Genomic DNA, 18,509 nt, shown 5'->3' with positions numbered 1-18,509 from the left:
CAGCCTTAACTAGCTTTTAATTTGTGGGCGGTGAGGGCGGAGAGGGCCGCGATGTTGCGTCGAATTGGGCGTGGAAGGCGGGTTGCGTCTGCGGGCCATACAACGCCGCTTGCGGCTTTAATTATTATTATTATTATTCTTCTTGTCCTATAACGGCGTCTTTGAGCTTAATTTTGACCCCCGCCACATACCCGAAAACTCACCAAAATTGGCACACACCTGGGATAAATTGAAAATGAATTTTTGGCAAAGAGAACGCCACCCCCCCGAAGTCGATGACATCACGGCGAGCGATCCCGTAAAAAAAATGAATGGGCCGAAAATCGCTTATGGGGCCAAAAAAAAATATTTTGAAATACAGTTACGAAACCAAAACACGCGTGTTGGAGATATCCCAAAGAAGTTATGAAATCATTATGGGATGCCCACACGACCTACGGCTTGGCGGCCATTTTGTGGCGAACTCAGAGAAATGGCGATTTTCGTGTTTTTTGACAATATGGGAAAACTACACTTTTGTTAAAGCGATTTTCACGAAATTTCATACACATGCCAAAAACACGATTCTACAACTACCAAAGAAGTTTTGTTGACCTTTGACCTTGGGAAGGGGCGGCCATCTTGAATTTTCATAAAAAAGCACCTTTAGTAACGTATACAAACGAAAACTCGTCCTAGGGATTTTTATCGATCTTTTTGAAACTTCTCAGGCATCAATGGCAAGCTACTGTGGACAAAATGTTGGAATTAGAAGTTGTAGAATTTGAAACGCGTGCGCGTGGCGAATTCGCAACCGTCGCCATTTTAGCTAGCTCGCACATATTTTATCGGAATAGCCTGAAACTGAAATATGCGATACCCTGGCCCACACTGAACAAAACGATGTCACATACGACAAAATCGATAAAGGAATGTGGCCGTGGTAAGCAACAAACCGTCGCAAAAAAAAGTGCTGACTCGGCAAAAAAAAATTTTTTCGGATTTTATTTTTAAGAATCGGCTAACAAAACCCAGATAACTTTGTCGGGTATATCCAAAGAAAGTTTTGAAATCATTACGTGATGGCCACACGACCTACGGTTTGGCGGCCATTTTGTGCCAAAATCTGCCATTTTGAGTTTTTCGCGTTTTTACACGATATGGAAAAATGAACTTTTTTTTGAGCGATTTTCACGAAATTTGACTCGCATGTCCCTAGCGTAAGTCTACAATCACCTTTGGAGTTTCGTCGACCTTTGACCTCGGGAAAAGGCGGCCATCTTGAATTTTCTATAAAAAACACCTTAACCACCAGATTCAAACGTAAACTTGTCGTTGGAATTTTCTTCGATCGTCTCAAAACTTTTTGGGCATCAATGGCAAGCTACTGTGTAAAAAATGTTGGAATTAGAAGTTGTAGATTTTGAACGGCGTGCGCGTGGCAAGCTAGCAAAGTGGCGCACTGTTATAACTCCCATGCATTTCAATACAATACAGTGAAAATTGAATGCATGCATTCATGCCTGAAACTGAATACATTGAAAAACACTGGATATGGACATATAAGGAATGTGGGCGTGGTTAGCATAAAACCACTGTTGCTAAGGACGACAAAAAGTTTACTTTTACCGATTTGTCCGAAACTGACGTCAATCTGTTCGTCCTCCCGAGGGGACCAAAACATAAAATGGTTGCTATGGAGATAAAATCAACAGAAAAGCCGCCATTTTGGAAAAAGTGGGCTTTTTAGCAACTTATGACATATAACTCTCACCAATGGAGGAATGTGTTTTTCTGAGTCAGTTGATGATGCTGATCGCTATGCTAGCAATTTTAGCCACATTAGCATAGCTAGCATAGTTAGCATAATTAGCATTTTAGGAAATGTGTTTTTTTGAGTCAGTTGATGATGCTGATCGCTATGCTAGCACTTTTAGCTATGTTAGCATAGCTAGCATAGTTAGCATAATTAGCATTTTAGGTAATGTGTTTTTCTGAGTCAGTTGAAGATGCTGATTGCTATGCTAGCACTTTTAGCCACATTAGCATAGTTAGCATAGTTAGCATAATTAGCATTTTAGGTAATATGTTTTTCTGAGTCAGTTGATGATGCTGATCGCTATGCTAGCACTTTTAGCCACATTAGCATAGCTAGCATAGTTAGCATAATTAGCATTTTAGGAAATGTGTTTTTTTGAGTCAGTTGATGATGCTAATCGCAATGCTAGCTCATTTAGGCACATTAGCATAGCTAGCATGGTTAGCATAATTAGCATTTTAGGAAATGTGTTTTTCTGAGAGAGTTGATTATGCTGATCGCTATGCTAGGACTTTTAGTCACATTAGCATAGTTAGCATAGTTAGCATTATGAGCAAATCCAGCCTTGATTAGCTTTTAATTTGTGGGCGGTGAGGGCGGAGAGGGCCGCGGTAGTGCGTAGAGTTGGGCGTGGAAGGCGGGTTGCGTCTGCGGGCCATACAACGCCGCTTGCGGCTTTAATTAATTATTGAAGATGGTTAAATTGATTGATTTCTAATGATATTACTTCAATTGCTCCAAAAATCGAAACATTGATTCATGTTTTTTTCCTAATGTAATTTTGCACATATTTTAACTTTGATACTTGAGCATTTATTGCTATGAAGATTTCTGAAACAGTGTTATGTCTAGTTTACCGATAAAGTATTTTTTTTAAATCATACAACTTACTTTTATAAGTAGTATAATCTGCATATATTTTGGATAACTGATCTGCATTTGCCATATTGATTTCTAAAATAGTTATTTTTACATAATAATTAAGTAATTCATCTTTGTCGTGTGCTTTATTGATACTTAATGATTCTTAATTCTGTCTGATAAAAGCTAGGAACCGGATAATGATAAATCATGTAATTAAATGGTTACGGTATAACGGGATGGGATTATATAAGTTCGCTTCCTTCCACTCCCTTTCAAGCAATATTTATTAATATGTCTAATTATCCTCAGTTTGATAGGTCATTGTATGAATGTATAAATGATGATTGTATTGTTTGTGTGTACTATTCTTATTTGATTGCTCGAAATAAACCATTTCCAAATCCAAATCCAAACTGTGAACGGTGAACCGCGATATAGTGAGGGAGAACTGTAGATGGCAAGAACTCCCTTTCCAGCATTAGCGTTAATTTCTGTGTTCGAACTTTTAATTTAGCTCACACAGCAAGAGGTTTCTAGAGATTAGGTGAGAATATAAAAAGCAGATTCATTTATCTCATGTAGGCTGGATTACCACTGTCACATTTTAACCCAGTGTGCAAATAATAGTAAGGAAAATCCTCCTGTTGATTTAAAATGTCTTGTTTCCAATTGGGTCGACAAGAAAAACAGCATTCCCCCTTTTCCTAATCCACTGTGCATATGAAATCAAATATATTTTTTAATCACCAACGCAGCCATCGAGGCTTAGTCTCCTTTTTTATTTGGACTATCTAATCCATCTTTCAAATCTGCAAATAACACTTTTTATTCCATATCTAATGAGAGCACTACAAGTTTGCTTAATCTGCTTGTTTGGGTGAAAAATGCTGACAGCTTCTCTGTTTTTAGGAGAAAGGTTCAAAGGCTTGAGCACGTATGTGTGTGTGTGTGAGTGCGTTAGATGGAAATGAGCCATTGGAGCTTGCTAACAAGGGAGAGAAAGAAAGAAGTAACAGGGAAAAATGCTGCAGTGAGACAGGCAACAAAGGCAGAGGGGGGAGCTTCATGGTTTGAATGTAAAAATATTGTTTCTAAAAGTGACTTATTATCCTGACAGTCTTGGTGCAAGTGACACGAGATGCAGATGCTTTGAAAACTGTGTAAGATTTCTCTTGACTGATAAGACACAACTCGCATTTAAGTGACCACTTCCAATGAACAGTCAACGCAAACGTGAGTCAACCTGAATTTCTGTCATCCGCATCCCGAACTCTCGCATTCACACGTCGCTCCCCAAGTTTTTAAGCTCGCTTGCAGGCTCTACGAACAAATTTTTTATTGATCTCACACTGGAAGTCCAACCAGTAGACTGCTAAATCAGAGACTCAGATCTGGTAGGGACATGTGGGTAGCGTCCTTTTCAAAACTCTGAAGTATCAACCGTTGTAAACATGATCACAAAGGAGACAATTAATAATTGCGGTCTGTGCCTGCGACCAGAATTAAATGACACCTAGACATACATTTATAGGAACAGAGCTGTAAAAGAAAAAGCCTAGCACAGTAACAAAGCAGTACTGCTTTGACATTACGCACCAAGCCTCTACCAAATGTATGTAGCAGACATGCTCTACCTTGTCCGGTGTGTGAACACCACCAGCTGAATGCATGTTCATGGAACCGCCTATAGTTCATTCTTAAACACAACGCATGGTGTGTGAACCCAGCAAATGGGTGCGTAGTTCCATACAAGATGGCTCCCAGACACCATTAGTAGAAAACAGAAATTCTACAAGGTTTCAGAATTGTAGCACCTTTTATTAAAACTTTTTCATGTGAATAAACGGTTCAGTGTGCAACATGAGCTTAAGACGGGGCAAAGACGCTTACCGTTTTATTCCTTTCAAAAGGAAATTAGCAGATTTGTAAAACTGTTACACCAGAGCTTTAGAAGCAAAGCCCCGCAAAGCCACTTTTCTCTGTCAATCAGTTGATTCACGTTTATTGCGTAAGGAGTCAACGTCAGAGCAAAGCAGGCTTTGACAAAGACATCTCCGGTGTTAAAGTTTTGAAGCTTAAAGCTGAAAAAACCCGTAACTGCTAGGGTTGTCAGTTAAATTAGTGTCCCTAGACCAAAAATACAGTATTTTTCAATTGACATGAGAAGGGGAGGGTGACACATAAACTTCCGGACTTCTAGTTCCTGCTAATGATGTCAGGGTCTTATGTTGTTGTCTGCAAGCAGGTCTTCTTGAGACCACCGGCTGAATGCACGTTCATAAAACCGTGCATGGCCCATTCTTGAACATGCAACACATGTCCAGTGTAAATGTAGCTTTATGCCTCGGAAACACACGTTCAAGCAAGCACTTTCAATGGAAAGTCTATGTAAACATATGTGGGTTTCAGGCTTCCGCGTTTGAAACACTCGCATTCACACAAGATTTGAAGTCCATTTAAGGGCACCAAACGCACACTGAGCACCCGTTAAAAGTTAGACCTGTTGAACTTTGACCAATCAGGGACTCGGATGTGGTAGTGATGTATGGATGGCCTCCTTTGAAATTCATGAAAGTACCAACCATTTGAAAATTCATCATGAAGGAGAAATTAATTATTGTAGTTTGCGCCCAGTCGGTAATATACGGAAGCAAGTCTTTATATGTCGGAATAGAGATGTGAAAAAAAAAGCCAGATTTGCAAGACTTTCACCGCTTTAACCCCCCCCCGGCATTGCATGCCTGGTGTGAACGTATACATCAAACTGCTGGAGTTTGTAAATCCTTCCGTCAAGGTCCTCTGACTTCTATCTGCAACCAGGATTCTCTTCCATCTCCTATCCCTCTCAGACTGCAGCTGCAGGCTGACTGTGCGAGGAAAAACATTCACACCAGCTAACCATCAGTGTGTTTACGCTCTCTCCCTGCTCGATTGTAGGCCTAAAAAAGCTTGTTCAAGTGGATTTAGGAGATTAAACGGGTGTACTTTGATCCCACTGTCATTCTTTGTGGGAATTCTTCGAAAAAGCTGTTTAATTTTCCACATTTGGGCTCGGCTTTGAAATGATCTGAGTCATTAGTAAAACAAAACGCAATCATTTATCATTAGCTTCAACATTTTTCTTGGTATATGTGGGTGCAGTGAGATGGACACCAAAAAAAAAAAAGATTAAAAAACATTTTCAACCACAGATGCTGATTGGAAATGTTGATTTCAGGCTTTGAAGTGTGTTCTGGTAATTTAGACAGCTCCACTGAAGTTTTATCTCATTGTATCTACAGTAACCATCTGCTTATTTTCATTTCAGGGTTAATTCGAAACCACTATGATAGCAACAACAGCAGAGTCCTGGTGGATCAGACTTCAAATGAGAACTTATCAGTAATTCATGTCACACAGCTGATGAGACTCAGCTTGTGAGGTAATTTAATGCTTCATTCTCTCAGCCTTTCAGTGGTAGCGCCCATCGACAAGACTATGCAGACACACACCGAGCAACTTTCCATTTGTCATTTTCATGCGGCCCCTCACTCACGCACTCGCAGAACAGCATGCACGTGTGTGTCACACATGCGCCTCGCCACACACAAACAAACGCAAAGTTTCAGTTCCAGACTGCCACCCAATCGATAATCCCATTACAGCTGAAAAGGCCTTTCTTATTTGTTCCTATTGAGTTTTGGGGGAGGAAAAGGTATGGCTCATAATTAAAGCGGGATTTGCCAGATTGATGGTTAAATGGGGTGGATCAGAATTTAAGGAAACACTGGATGTGTGGCACGTGTAAAAAACAGATTGATAAAGTGCACGAACAGTTGGGTCTTCGAGCCTCGGCATGATACCCCCCGCCGCCTTAAATCAACAGGAAAGCTCTCAGCTTTAATGGATGAGTTAAAGTGTGGGTGACATGGCCTATTTTAATAAGCCAAAATATAGTAAATAGTTTCTATTTCATGTTGCGATTGTTTTTAATATTTTTCGAAAAAGAATAAATAGCGAAAAACGCAATATAAACAACGAGGACGGCCGCCGGCTTCACGCATTCCGCCGAATTCGCGCCGCCCTGTTTGTGACGTAACGAAAGGAAGACAAGGCAGACAACATGGCTAGCACCGATAGCGAAGCACAGAGTGATGCTACCGTCTCTATTAGCGATTTATCATCAGATGAACAGAAAGATGAAGAGGAAAGTTGCGGAGATTATCATGATGATGAGTCACTTTTGCAACCGTATCGATTCGAACCCTTTTGCGAAAGTGAGGAGGATATAGCAGAAAGTAGTAGGTCTAGTGATCATGCCGATCATGACGATAGCCAGCATGAAGATTCGGCTAGACTCCAGTAAGTCTAAAAAATGTATAAAATTAAATTACTCCACTTACCCTAAAATATACTCAAAATGTCCCCTTTTGGCCTAATCTAAACAAAGGTAAACACTGGTTTTCAACCCAATTTACAAAATAAATGTCACAAAATAAAAGTTTCCCAGATGGTACTACTCTTTAGTTAACAAAGTCACTGTATACCATTAACAACTGTGGAACATTAACAGTTTTACCCGTTTGAACCCGTTTGAAACCTTTTCTCGTGCGCGCGCGCGCGCTCACACACACACAGTTCAGTTTACTCACGGTACCGGCACCTCAAAAGCAAAAGAAAAAAAACGTTGCAGGCCTGTTGCTTCTCTTGCAAAACATTGAGTGCGTTGAAATACTCCAGTTGGATCCAAGGACAACAGAAAACACGACTACTTCGCCTCAATGTGATCCATCGTGATGCACACTAGCTTAGCAGCCTCCGCTCCCGACTCCAGCGCCGTCCTCTCCGACCCAGAAAACGGCTCGCTCGCTTCCAGCTCACCCGCCTTTCCTCGACTCAGAAGCCAAGATCCTCCTCCCAACTCTCCGTTCAAAATTCTTCGTTTGTGTCCCGGTTTTTGTCCCTTCGAAAACGCAGACTTCTCTCCTGCAGATCTGGAGGGAAAAATCCTTCGCCGTCCACCTTCTTGAACTTTCCCCTTTTCAGCAGCGTTTCTTGTTTGGGAATTTTATACACAGATACACTTTCAGTAGATGTATTGCTACATCCAGCTGCCACACAACGACTTGGCATGTTGATGATTAACAGATTTAAACACGAGAGAAACGAAGACTACCGGTTTTGTTTACATGCTGTCCGAAGCGGAACTGCGAAAATCAACGCCTTTCATGACGTCACAGGTCATATCGGGTTCACTTCCAGCCTGCGCTCTAGCGGCAGATCCAAATCTCTGATTCCTTCGAAAGATGTCTATTATTCATATGCTTCGGATTTTTTTCGACGCGAACTATTGGTATCAATAGAATCAGCGTTTAAAGGGCTTTTTTATTTGACAAAGTTGTTCAAAGCATGGCATCCACACTTTAAAGACCGCCATGTGTCATCAGGACTGTGGCTAAATACCAGTGAGCTTCACAAATGTGCACGTCTAACAATAGAGCATGAACTCTTTTGCTCAGAGTCCAGAGATCAAGTGCGGTCGAACAATTCTTAAGAGGGCATATTAGGTAAAAGTATTTATGCAAGACTTCTTTGCACTGTCACAGCTACCACAATAGCCAAAGTTCATGTATTTAGATGAATTTAGAATTTAGTGGCTTTCGGCTCTCAAGCTTTCTCCGCAGCAGTGTGTGACTTTTATCATGCATGACAAAGGCTTACAGCACAGATTTACAAGAACTGCTTTCCAATGTAAACTGCAATTTGAAGGCAAAGAAAGCAGAAGCTGCCAAAACTGGTTTCAGGGACCTGCATGCCACATTCTGATTTTGAGGATTGAGAACGCTACATTTATTTTTTGCCAAGCTTGTAGCTCTGCCTTTAGGTGGATTTCAAGCAAATAATACAGTATAGATGTAATGATTTAGGATAGCTTTTCTCTGCAAGTCCTATAGATATTATTGAATAAAAATAACATAAAAACAAATTAGCTAGTGGCTTAAAGAACGACAAAAACTAAAAAAGATACCTTTTCATCCATTTTCAAAGCTTTATTATATTTAAATACAGGTTTTTGGGTACTGACGCCTATCAGATGGGATTTCTACGGCACATCAATCATGAATGTGCCACTAATTGCTCTGAAAAATGATCCATTCCAAAACTTTTATTTGTATGGAAAACAGGCCAGTTTCATTTTGTAAGTTAATTAGTTCATTCAATTAACAAGAATGACAATTATGTCTGTCAGCGTGTGCGGAGCCGCACAGTGATAATTCTTCCCACTGTTGTTGGATTACGAATGAAGGAGAGTTCATATGTTGCTGTTGCCAGGTCCCTCTGGTTATTCGTTTATAATTCTGTCAAACTCAAACAATCTGCGGGGAGTTGAAAAGACTTACAAGATAACAGTGTAAAGCTGTGAAGATATGGAGGTTTTTTCTTTTTATTTACACAATAATTCCATCAGCAAGAGCTAATCCATCCAATCTTCAGAACTCGCTGAATCCCTTTCAGGATCACGGGGTTGCTGGAGCCAACCCAGCTACTGTTGGACCAAGGCGGGTTTGCCAGCCTGTCTCAGGGCCGCACACTCGCAATCACATGAACACAGGAGGTAAAATGTGTCCTTTAACCAGAAGACCTGCTAAAAGGAGCAGACGAAACAATTCTGTTTGAAAAATGCCTAATTTGGGAGGTTGAAAATACTCTGGTGCGCCATAAGCTCCCTGCTCTGCCCCACTCTGCAAAGGGGAGGGTAATTGGGGGTGGGGTTGATCCCAGCCAATAGTCCCGCCCACAACTCGAAGGCAAATTTTCTATTTGCTGCTGCCGCTCTGCAGAAACTATGTCCTGAAAAACAACACAAGTTGTATGATTTTTGCCTAAAAGTGGCATATTCATACCTAAAAGACCACTGGGAACGCTTTTACAATAGATCAAAAGATCATCTGAGTGGGACTTTAGGAAATTTCAGTTGTCTTTTGAAATGGGAATGATTAATTTTGACATTTCCTCGGAAACATTATTTAATTTGATGAAATCGTTCTCGTCTTGAAATGTACATTTATTTTTGTTTTGTTTTTTCCATTCATGCTCCAACTAGACAGATGCTTATACAGTGTTTACACAAGGGTTTGCGCACAGTATGACTTTGTTTCCGGGGAGAAAAACGTGTGAAGAATTTCTTTTACATGTTAGTCTTTCACCTTTTGAGCACTGAAAACAAAAATAAAACATGATATAAATTTTGTAGTAAATTAAAAAAAATATACTTTTTAAAGAAATGTATCCTATTATGACTGTTTTTAACTTAAAAGATTCTTTCCAATGATAATTCAACTAATCATAATAGCAACTGTAGTCATTCTAGCTGCACTGGGAGAGTTTCAGACCTTTTTAAAGTGTTGGCAGGCATGACATCCCTTGGATTTTGCAATATGCAATATAACAGCTGAGTCACATGACTCTTGAGTTTTGAAAGGTTGTTTGAGAAAGAAGTCAGCATAATAAGCTCCATCTGTACATCTGTGTCTCCCTCCTGATCATCGTCCAGGCAGAGCTGGGTGTTCCAACACAGGCTGTGACTTCATCTGCTACAAAGAAAAAGTTGCAAAGATTATTTCCTGATTTGAGTTAGGAGGAGACGTTTTGTTTCTTTGTACACTTAACTCTTTTGGGGTTAAACTAAATATTCACTTCTGCCCTGATCTTCAGGGATTTCTTCTCTTTCTGCAGATTTGCCATTTTACAGTTCCAATTTGGCGTCTAAATTTTTTTCAGTTACACAATCAACAGTTTGTTTGTGCTTTTACCTTAATTATCTACTATGTTGTGGTGCAAACTGGGCTTTATAACGTAAATGAGAGCAGAAAAAAAGAGAAAACTGGAAAATCATGCATCCATTATTTTGTGACAGAAAACCATATTCAAATAAATTTAGTGATAAAGCTACACTTGAATTCTCTGGCTTCTGGAGATTTCAACTGCTTCACTCATGAAGCCACATAAAATTTCATGGATCTTGCTCAAGGTCTCTAAGGTTATCTGCCTTTTTTGTTGTTGTTTCCAAAAATCAATCCAAATCCACAGAGACTGCTTTCAATTAAAGGAGGTCCAACATGTTTTCTGCTGACTTGAGGTCAAACACTGTTGTTCCTGTGTCTGCATGTGAACACAAGTTCAAAAGAAAAACCACAACTCCTGACTTGCTTCAGTTGTTTTGTGAGGCATTTTTGTGTGTTTGCTTGTCCAGATGTTTAGGACAATAAGATAACACAATTCAAACCATTCTTAGGCCGTTTGAATAGGATTTAGCAACAAAAATCTTAATTTCAAAACATTTTTAATGTTAATATCATGTATATTTTTTATCACTTGCTAAAGTGCTTGTTTACAAAGGGTGTAAGGATTAATCGACTAAATTGATGTATCGATTTCTATTCCTAAGATTCGGCTAGATCAATCTGTCTGAGGCAAGTTGTTGTTAAAATGACGTCCCTAATGTTTACCTCGGAGCATAAGTTCCACATTTTTTAGCTGCTCTCATCTCTCTAGGATACATAGTCCATGCTGAGTTTTGTTTTTTTTTTTAATTAGGAAATATGAGCTGTGTGGTACTGTGTCATCACCCTGGGATGACACAGTACGACTAGATGGCTCCTACAGAGAAGCTGCAGATCACACTGCTCGCTGGTGCAAATAAGGAACCAACTCGTGCCAAGTGAGTGCATTCTGAAACAAATGTGCACCACCTTGTAGCAAACATGGAGGAGCAGCCACAACTGTGTACACACATACATTCATTTAACCTTTTGTAATAAACCACAATAAAGAGTGACACAAAGACCCCAAAAACGGGTTTAAGCTTTATGATCTCATTTACAGTGCAGGTCCTAGTTTTTTGGAGGCCAAAAAAAGGTGTTTCCAAATATTTCAATGGTAAAATATTTTGTCAGACTGTTTAGTGTTTATTTTAGCTTTTAATTGTTTTATTTTAGTTTGTACCTTTTTATTTGTATCATCATATTTGGGTTTTTGTACTTTAAATGTTTGGTGCATGTTTAATACTGTAGAATAGTAGAAATACTTTGAGAAAAAAATAGCTTTAGGTAAAACATTGGTGAACATTCTGTCAGAAAAAAAACGCTGCACTTCTCTCGGGAAATATGATTTTTTTTTTTTTTTTTTTTTTTGCCACTGTATGGCACACAATAAAAAAAGAGAAAAAAGTCATCAAACCTCATGGGCTGTAAACCTTTTGATAATATTGCACACTGCGGACACAGAAACATGAAGCTTTTTAGACTTCCACCCTTGAGATTTTCCATTTCTTTCGAAATTTTCTTCTTTCAAATCCCCAGACGCCTTTTTAGACTTTCATTTCTCCACGCTCAGTGTGACACGAAACACAAAAGAGGAGTTGTCCCTTTTTCCTTTTCAAACGGTCACGCATGCAGGTAGTGTATAACTCACATCTGTTACTCGTCACATTTAGACACACCTGTTACTCGTCAAAGGTGTGTCTCAGTACAGATTACAGGCGAGTCACATGCTTGACACACAATCATTTCTTACAATTTTGCAAAGGTGCCAACAATTTTGTGTAGACCATTTTTCAGTTCTGTGGGAATTACTGTGTGAGGTTTGACTCATCTCTATTCATGTGTTGTTGCAGTGCAAACAAAAGCCTGTGGATCAAAACATGAAAACATTTTTAATTAGAATAATTATCAGAAAGAAATGCTTTATTGCAACAGAATTGCAAGGCTACCAATATTTAATAGGAATGTGTGCTTTTGTTAGTTTTTCTATTTTCATTTTTTTCCATTAACCAATTTATTATATGTGAATGTTTGAATATAAACCTCAGATCACGTTTTTGAATTATATAGCAGATATGTATGTATGTGTTTAGATACAAGATTTTTAAATAGTTTTTAAAAACATATTCTTTTTCTTAGAAGAAAGGTGCAGAAAATTCTTATTTCTGCTCCCTTTAATTTTCCTGTTCCTAGGTGTAAATCATTTTATTGTTTCGTGGAAGTAAATACATTAAAATAAAACATATTTGTTATTTTTTATTTTTCTAAGTCTGTCTATGTTTTTTTTTTTAAACCAGCTTTTGTTTTCTGCCTAAAGCCAATTTAACAAGAAACATTAACTAATCTTGTAAGAACCAATCTGATGTAATTTGATAAGCTTGTATAAGTTAAGTTTCTTGCAAAGCTTTATATAAGTTTATTGATTACTTTTGTAATTCAATACTTTGGTGAATTTGTTACTTATTTTTATTAATGGGCATTGTAGACGGTGGGCATGTCGTTTGTGCAGCATGATTGCAGGTGTTTTAAAAGCATCATTGGGGTGCGTGCTGAGAGACACCTCGCACCTGAGAGTGAGGCAATTTTTGACCGTACAAAAAGGTCCAAATTCAAAAAATCCATGAGTAAAAGAACCAAGGAATTGTGTTGACTTTATCAGTTCACTTGTAAAGATTTATTTTTTTAAATACAGCTTTGGAAATGTAAATCTAAACATCTCATCTGGCTAAATTTTTCTTAATAAAACTCTGACAAACTGTCATCCACCTCACTTCTAACATCAGTAGGATCACAAACAGAATCCCAATCACCACTAATGATTACATTTAAAAGATTATTTTGAAGCGTAACTTAAAGATATTTTAAACTCAAATTTTGGTAAATTGTAGATTCTAAGACAATGTTGATCACTTTTATCCGTAAAAGTTAAAAAATAAAAACTGAGCCAATATTGCAAACTGCCTTCAAAACAGGAAACTTTAAATGAATTTGATTGTTTTTGAGCTAAAAACTGCAAAAGATCTGCAGCATCAAACAACTTTACAACTTTCAAGCTCTCGTCAAGCAAAATTTTATAAAACAGACCCAAATTAACAAAAAACATCACTGTCCTTTTTCCTTTTATGAACCTTTTGAGCTTATCAAGGCAAAGAGCTGACAGCTGACAGATGATCTTTGTGTTGACTGTTGCTGTTGTCTGGGGACATAAAAATGTTTTTTTGTTCTTTTTTCAACTTTTTCTTTTGCAAATATAAGCGCTGAGGTTCCTTCAGCCTAACTCATCAGAAATGTCTACAAACATCTAAACGCAGCCATCAGCGAGTGTGTTTTTCAGAGAGGTGAGGTGAACACACATGACATCTTTGCTTTTTTTGTCTGTTTTCTCAAAAAACAGAAAAGAGCATTTCATTCTGACTGCTGTCATAGTTGTTTTTCAACAGTTGGATGAGCAGTTAGAGCACGATTTGTTGCTCTGATGTACTAAAATATTATCACAAAGGTTGTTTTTTTTTGTCGGGAATATTTTTTAGGAATGTTGTTTATTGTTCCAACAAAGGTTATAAAAGGAAAGTGTGTTATTGTGCATTAGTATCAACCCTTCCCTTCATAGCTAGCGTCCTTCAGGCTAAAGGATTCAGTGGCAAAAAAAAAAAAAACATTTCTGAGTCCCTGGTTTCTATTACTTTTGTTTACTTTCACATTAGTTCTTTAGTTTTAAAAACCTTTCTTTGACTTGAAATATCTTGACTTGAAATAATAGATCAGAACAAGTGACACCAGGAGAATTTGTTTAACCCTTTAACACCAGAGATGTCACGGGCGACACCAAAATAGTTCACATTCTTTGAAATACAAATTACTCTTCGACTGTTTACGCGATCAGCGTGAGTCAGCTGATGTGGAAAAAAAGCAGCTTTGCACAGATATGCAACACATTGCTAAAGTCTTCCATTTCTGCACAAAGCGGCTTTTCTCTGAGACAGAATTAGCTGATTAACGTCATTGCGTTAACACTTCGCCACTTTGAAGTGTTGCATATCAGTTTGAGTCCACTTATGTCCACTTCAGAATGGAAGTGGAACTGCGTAAACGGTTAAAGAGTTACAACAGTCGAAAGAAAGTACACACTGGAGCTAAAGCTCCAGCATTAAGCCACACGGCAGTCAAGGCTGCTAAAAGTGTTCTGCAGTGCAAATGTGGACTTATGACAATCTGACAATCTAACATCTAAGTATATTTTTACTCTAACAGTGTAATGCTTAGGCCATTAGGGAATGATTTTGTAAGATCAAGGCCAAATCCAAATTCTTCCCATAACCATACGGCTTCTCCCTATTGCTCCAGTTATAGGGGCATTTGAAGCTCTAGTGGTGCCCGAACTTGTTTTTTTAAGGGAAAACTCAGGGCTTAGCTCATAGTGACTTGTGCTCCTCATTATTCTATTGAAACAACTAACACCAGGAAATTCCAAATTCCCAAGAAATAAAGAACTAAAAGTGGGTCACTCGCTCTCATGCCTGTGTGTAGAGGAGCTTATATAAAGTAAAACTCAAAGAATTCCAATGAGTGATCAGTTATTATCTGTTGTGAATCAAGCTGGTGCTCGTGGTCCTATTTTAATTTGATACACACACCAGCCTCTTCTTTTTTTGGTTTTCCTCAACAAAGAGAAGTTACAGAAAATAAAACTGCCCAAATTTGGCTAAAAAAACCAATAAAATTGCTGGCAAAGCCAATGTCTTTAGTAGTGATCTGAGGCTCTATCTCTGTTTTTTGTGGTACTTCTGTCAGCTTCTCTTCCTGACAACAGTAATTAAATTAATGACACATGAGCACCCAAAAATCGTGCTTAATCTTCGTGCCATGAATACAAAGGTGAACAAATTGGGTCGGGTTGCTGTGCACCGCATTCCTCTCAGAACAGCAGCAATCTCTTCGATGTTAGCGCAGTGGGCGGAGAGAGATCGGAAAAGAAATAATTACAACAATTACTTCTTTTTCTTTATCTTTGCCTGTCACGCACGGCACACTCACACACGGGACAAAGAATATAATAGCTTTGGTAAATGAAGTGCTGTCAGCACTAATGGCAGTGTTGTCAGTGAATAGGTGCAATAGGAGCAGAAACAATGGCATAATATAGGCTTACAATGGAACTAACGAAAGATTTAATCCCTTCGCTAAACTGTACAGCAAAGAATATTTGAGTGAAGTAAATGTGGATATGTTGTAAAAAAAAATTAGGTTTGGGGAACGAAGACATTGGGGATTAACATTTGTGAAAAAATTAAGATGTGTGTTCATATTGTTACCAAAAATGCCTTAAAATCAAAAGGTTTCACCAACCGGTTTTCAGTCTTGTCAGGTCTTTCTCCCTTTTTTTTCCTCTTCTTGACAAGAAGTCTTCTGAAAGTTGGCATGTGCGCCTGAACCAGAAAACTTTTGTGTATCCTTTCCTGGACTCTCGAAGGTTCCTCTGTAGTTCAGGAGGAAGTAAAATGGGATCTGAAACCAAATGAAAGAAAATAAATGTAAAGAATAGTTGTTAAAATTCTTACCTCTGTAGCTGCATTTATAAGAAGGAAGCATTCATCTTACTTCAGTGGCTAGTGTAAAGTCAAGTTCTCTATAGGTGAACAGTCAGTAGTGAAAAACTGTGATCTTTTTAACCCCAGAGAATCCATAAGGTCAAATTTAGGTACTGTTTTTTATTTTGTTTTTGTTTTTTCTATTTTATTTATTTGGGCCTTAATTGCCGCTTCCCAAAATCAACAAACAAACAGACAAAAGTCAAATTAAAATTAAAATCCCAGAAGACTCTTAAGCTATGTACACACCGGGCATATGACGCATGTTCTTGAATGTGCTAAACGCGGGCTCTGGAGTGTTCACACTGGATAAGCAGGGAGGGGCTATTTCTTCTTTTTTTCTTCTATTCTTTACTAGTGTATGTCCGCCACCTACACTTGTAAGAGGCTTGGTGCAAATGTCAAAGTGGTGCAAATCTCCCAAATTAAGAACAAAACAGAAGTGTTCTTGCGATGGCAGATAGAGATTACCACCATGTCAGGAGACCGGGCGTAGTTTATCTTTATTTGAAAAACAAATGCAGACGTTGTCAGGCTAATCGCTGTGTCTGCATTCACCAGAAAAAAAACAGATCCACACGTCACTAACAAATCCAAGTCCCTGACTGGTTAAAGTTCAACCTGGGTTGACAGGCAACGTGTGTTTACTGGCCAAGTGTTTCGTACGAAAAGCCCAAAATGGTCGTAAAAAAGACAGAAATGCATTTTTACAAAGACTTTTCATTGAAAGGGGCAACTTGATCGCACTTTACAGAGAGCAGTGTGACCGTAGCTATGGGTTCTCCAGCGTTAATTTAATTTTGAGACTCCTGCTTATAATAAACCTTGTTAAAGCTCTTTTTTTTTTTTAGGCTTCCTTGGTCTGCCAATTCTTCTAGGTTTTGTGTTCCTAATGGTCTCAAAATGTCCCTGAAGGATATTTTGAGTTTGTTAAATCAACACTCCTGTCTTTAATATGTTCTAAAGAAAACACAACAATCTTTGAGCCGCTACTAAACTCACATTTAACTTCAAATAAACAATACAATCTTTCTCCCAAACTGGAGGTCACTGAATGTATTAGATTTATTTGGAACCCTTCTCTAGTGACTTTAAGTTTTTTTTTTTTTAAACAGAAATCTTACCTGGTTTGACCTGTTTACATTTTGATCAATGAATCCTGAAAGTCTAAATTTATTTCCCTTAAGAAGCGGCACAACATCTTTTTTTCTTTGCATCTGGGCTCAATAAACGACAAAATAACAGTGGTCTTGAGTTGCACCAGGCCACAGAAGTCATACCAGAGAATGGGCCAATTTGTAAATGACTAAATCTGTTGAGATAGACAGAGTCTCGAAGAAGACTTTAGGTTACAGTCTGTCTCTTCTGTTTGTCGTCTGCTGACTTCTTGAAAGCTTCAGCTTTCATCCTAGATTAACTCCATTGCGACAGAAAAGCAGGTTAACATTAATGATGATAATTACCGCTCATGATCCGTCAGATTTGAACAAGGTGGCAGATGGTTTGATCTGCAAGGGCCAATTAAAACAGACACATTCCAGGTTGTCTGCTATTAAAGACCCTCAGCCATGAGCGCAACACCATGACCCTTCAATGGGTGATTGCAGCTGTCTGGTAGAGTAACAAAGAGTTGCACTTTTACAAATATTCTAGTACAGAAATAAACTGCAATTACTAATTTCTCCTCCATGATCAATTTTCAAACCTTTAGCACTTCCGTGAGTTAAACAGCACGCCATCCATACGGCACTAACAGATCCGAGCCCCTGATTGATCAAAGTTAGATCTGGTTAAACTTACAGAGTACATTCAATATGCGTTGTACCAGAAAGCGGTAGGCTTTCATAGCTATGCCCAAAACAAGCATATACGCATATTTTCATAGACTATTCATTGAAAGTGAACACTTTGCTGAGGCAGATGTGACTGCAGCTTCACACAGGGAGTTATTATTTGTCTGAAAAACTGAAGGTTGGTTCAACTATAGTCCCGTTTTGTATTGGTAAAGTGTAAAAGAGTGCATCCTTTATGATGGCATTTATTACATCTTTATATTACAAATCAGTGCTTTGGAAACATTGCTGTGACGATTTTGTTTGTTTATCCTTCTTCTGGTACCACTTTCTGAGCAAAAATCAGTTTAAACCATGTCTTGCAAAAAGGCCGGCTTTCAAACCGGGGAGTGTTTTACTGGCCAGAAGTCTGCAGAAAAAACAGTGAGTCAGTGTTGAAACAGCATAACAAGGCTCTGTAAGCAACAGTTTAGCTTCAGGCCTCAACAGCACTCAATTACACCAAAACATACCACTGTTTGACAGTTAATTATTATGTACACTTTATTAATAATGTCAGTTATATGCATACACATTGAAAAAAATATCACAGTCATATAAATTCTGCAAAAATGATTCGTTCTGTCCTAAACCGCAGATTTTGAATGGCATGTTCTACATTAAA

The 18,509-nt window shown here is 38.5% G+C and overlaps 1 protein-coding gene across 1 annotated transcript in view; it reads right to left on the bottom strand.

The window, feature by feature from the left end:
* The window catches only part of elfn2b (extracellular leucine-rich repeat and fibronectin type III domain containing 2b), a 109,731-nt gene that overhangs the window by 71,193 nt on the left and 20,029 nt on the right, over window positions 1-18,509 (bottom strand). The window contains exon 2 of the mRNA XM_023957625.2: window positions 15,811-15,969. The gene's annotated coding sequence lies outside the window, so the exon portion shown is untranslated. The remainder of the gene's footprint in view (window positions 1-15,810; window positions 15,970-18,509) is intronic.

The sequence above is a fragment of the Oryzias latipes genome, chromosome 8, assembly GCF_053564925.1.
Source record: "Oryzias latipes strain Hd-rR chromosome 8, Olatipes_Hd-rR_3.1".
Lineage (NCBI taxonomy): Eukaryota > Metazoa > Chordata > Actinopteri > Beloniformes > Adrianichthyidae > Oryzias > Oryzias latipes.
This window is presented reverse-complemented; position numbering and strand designations above follow the sequence as displayed.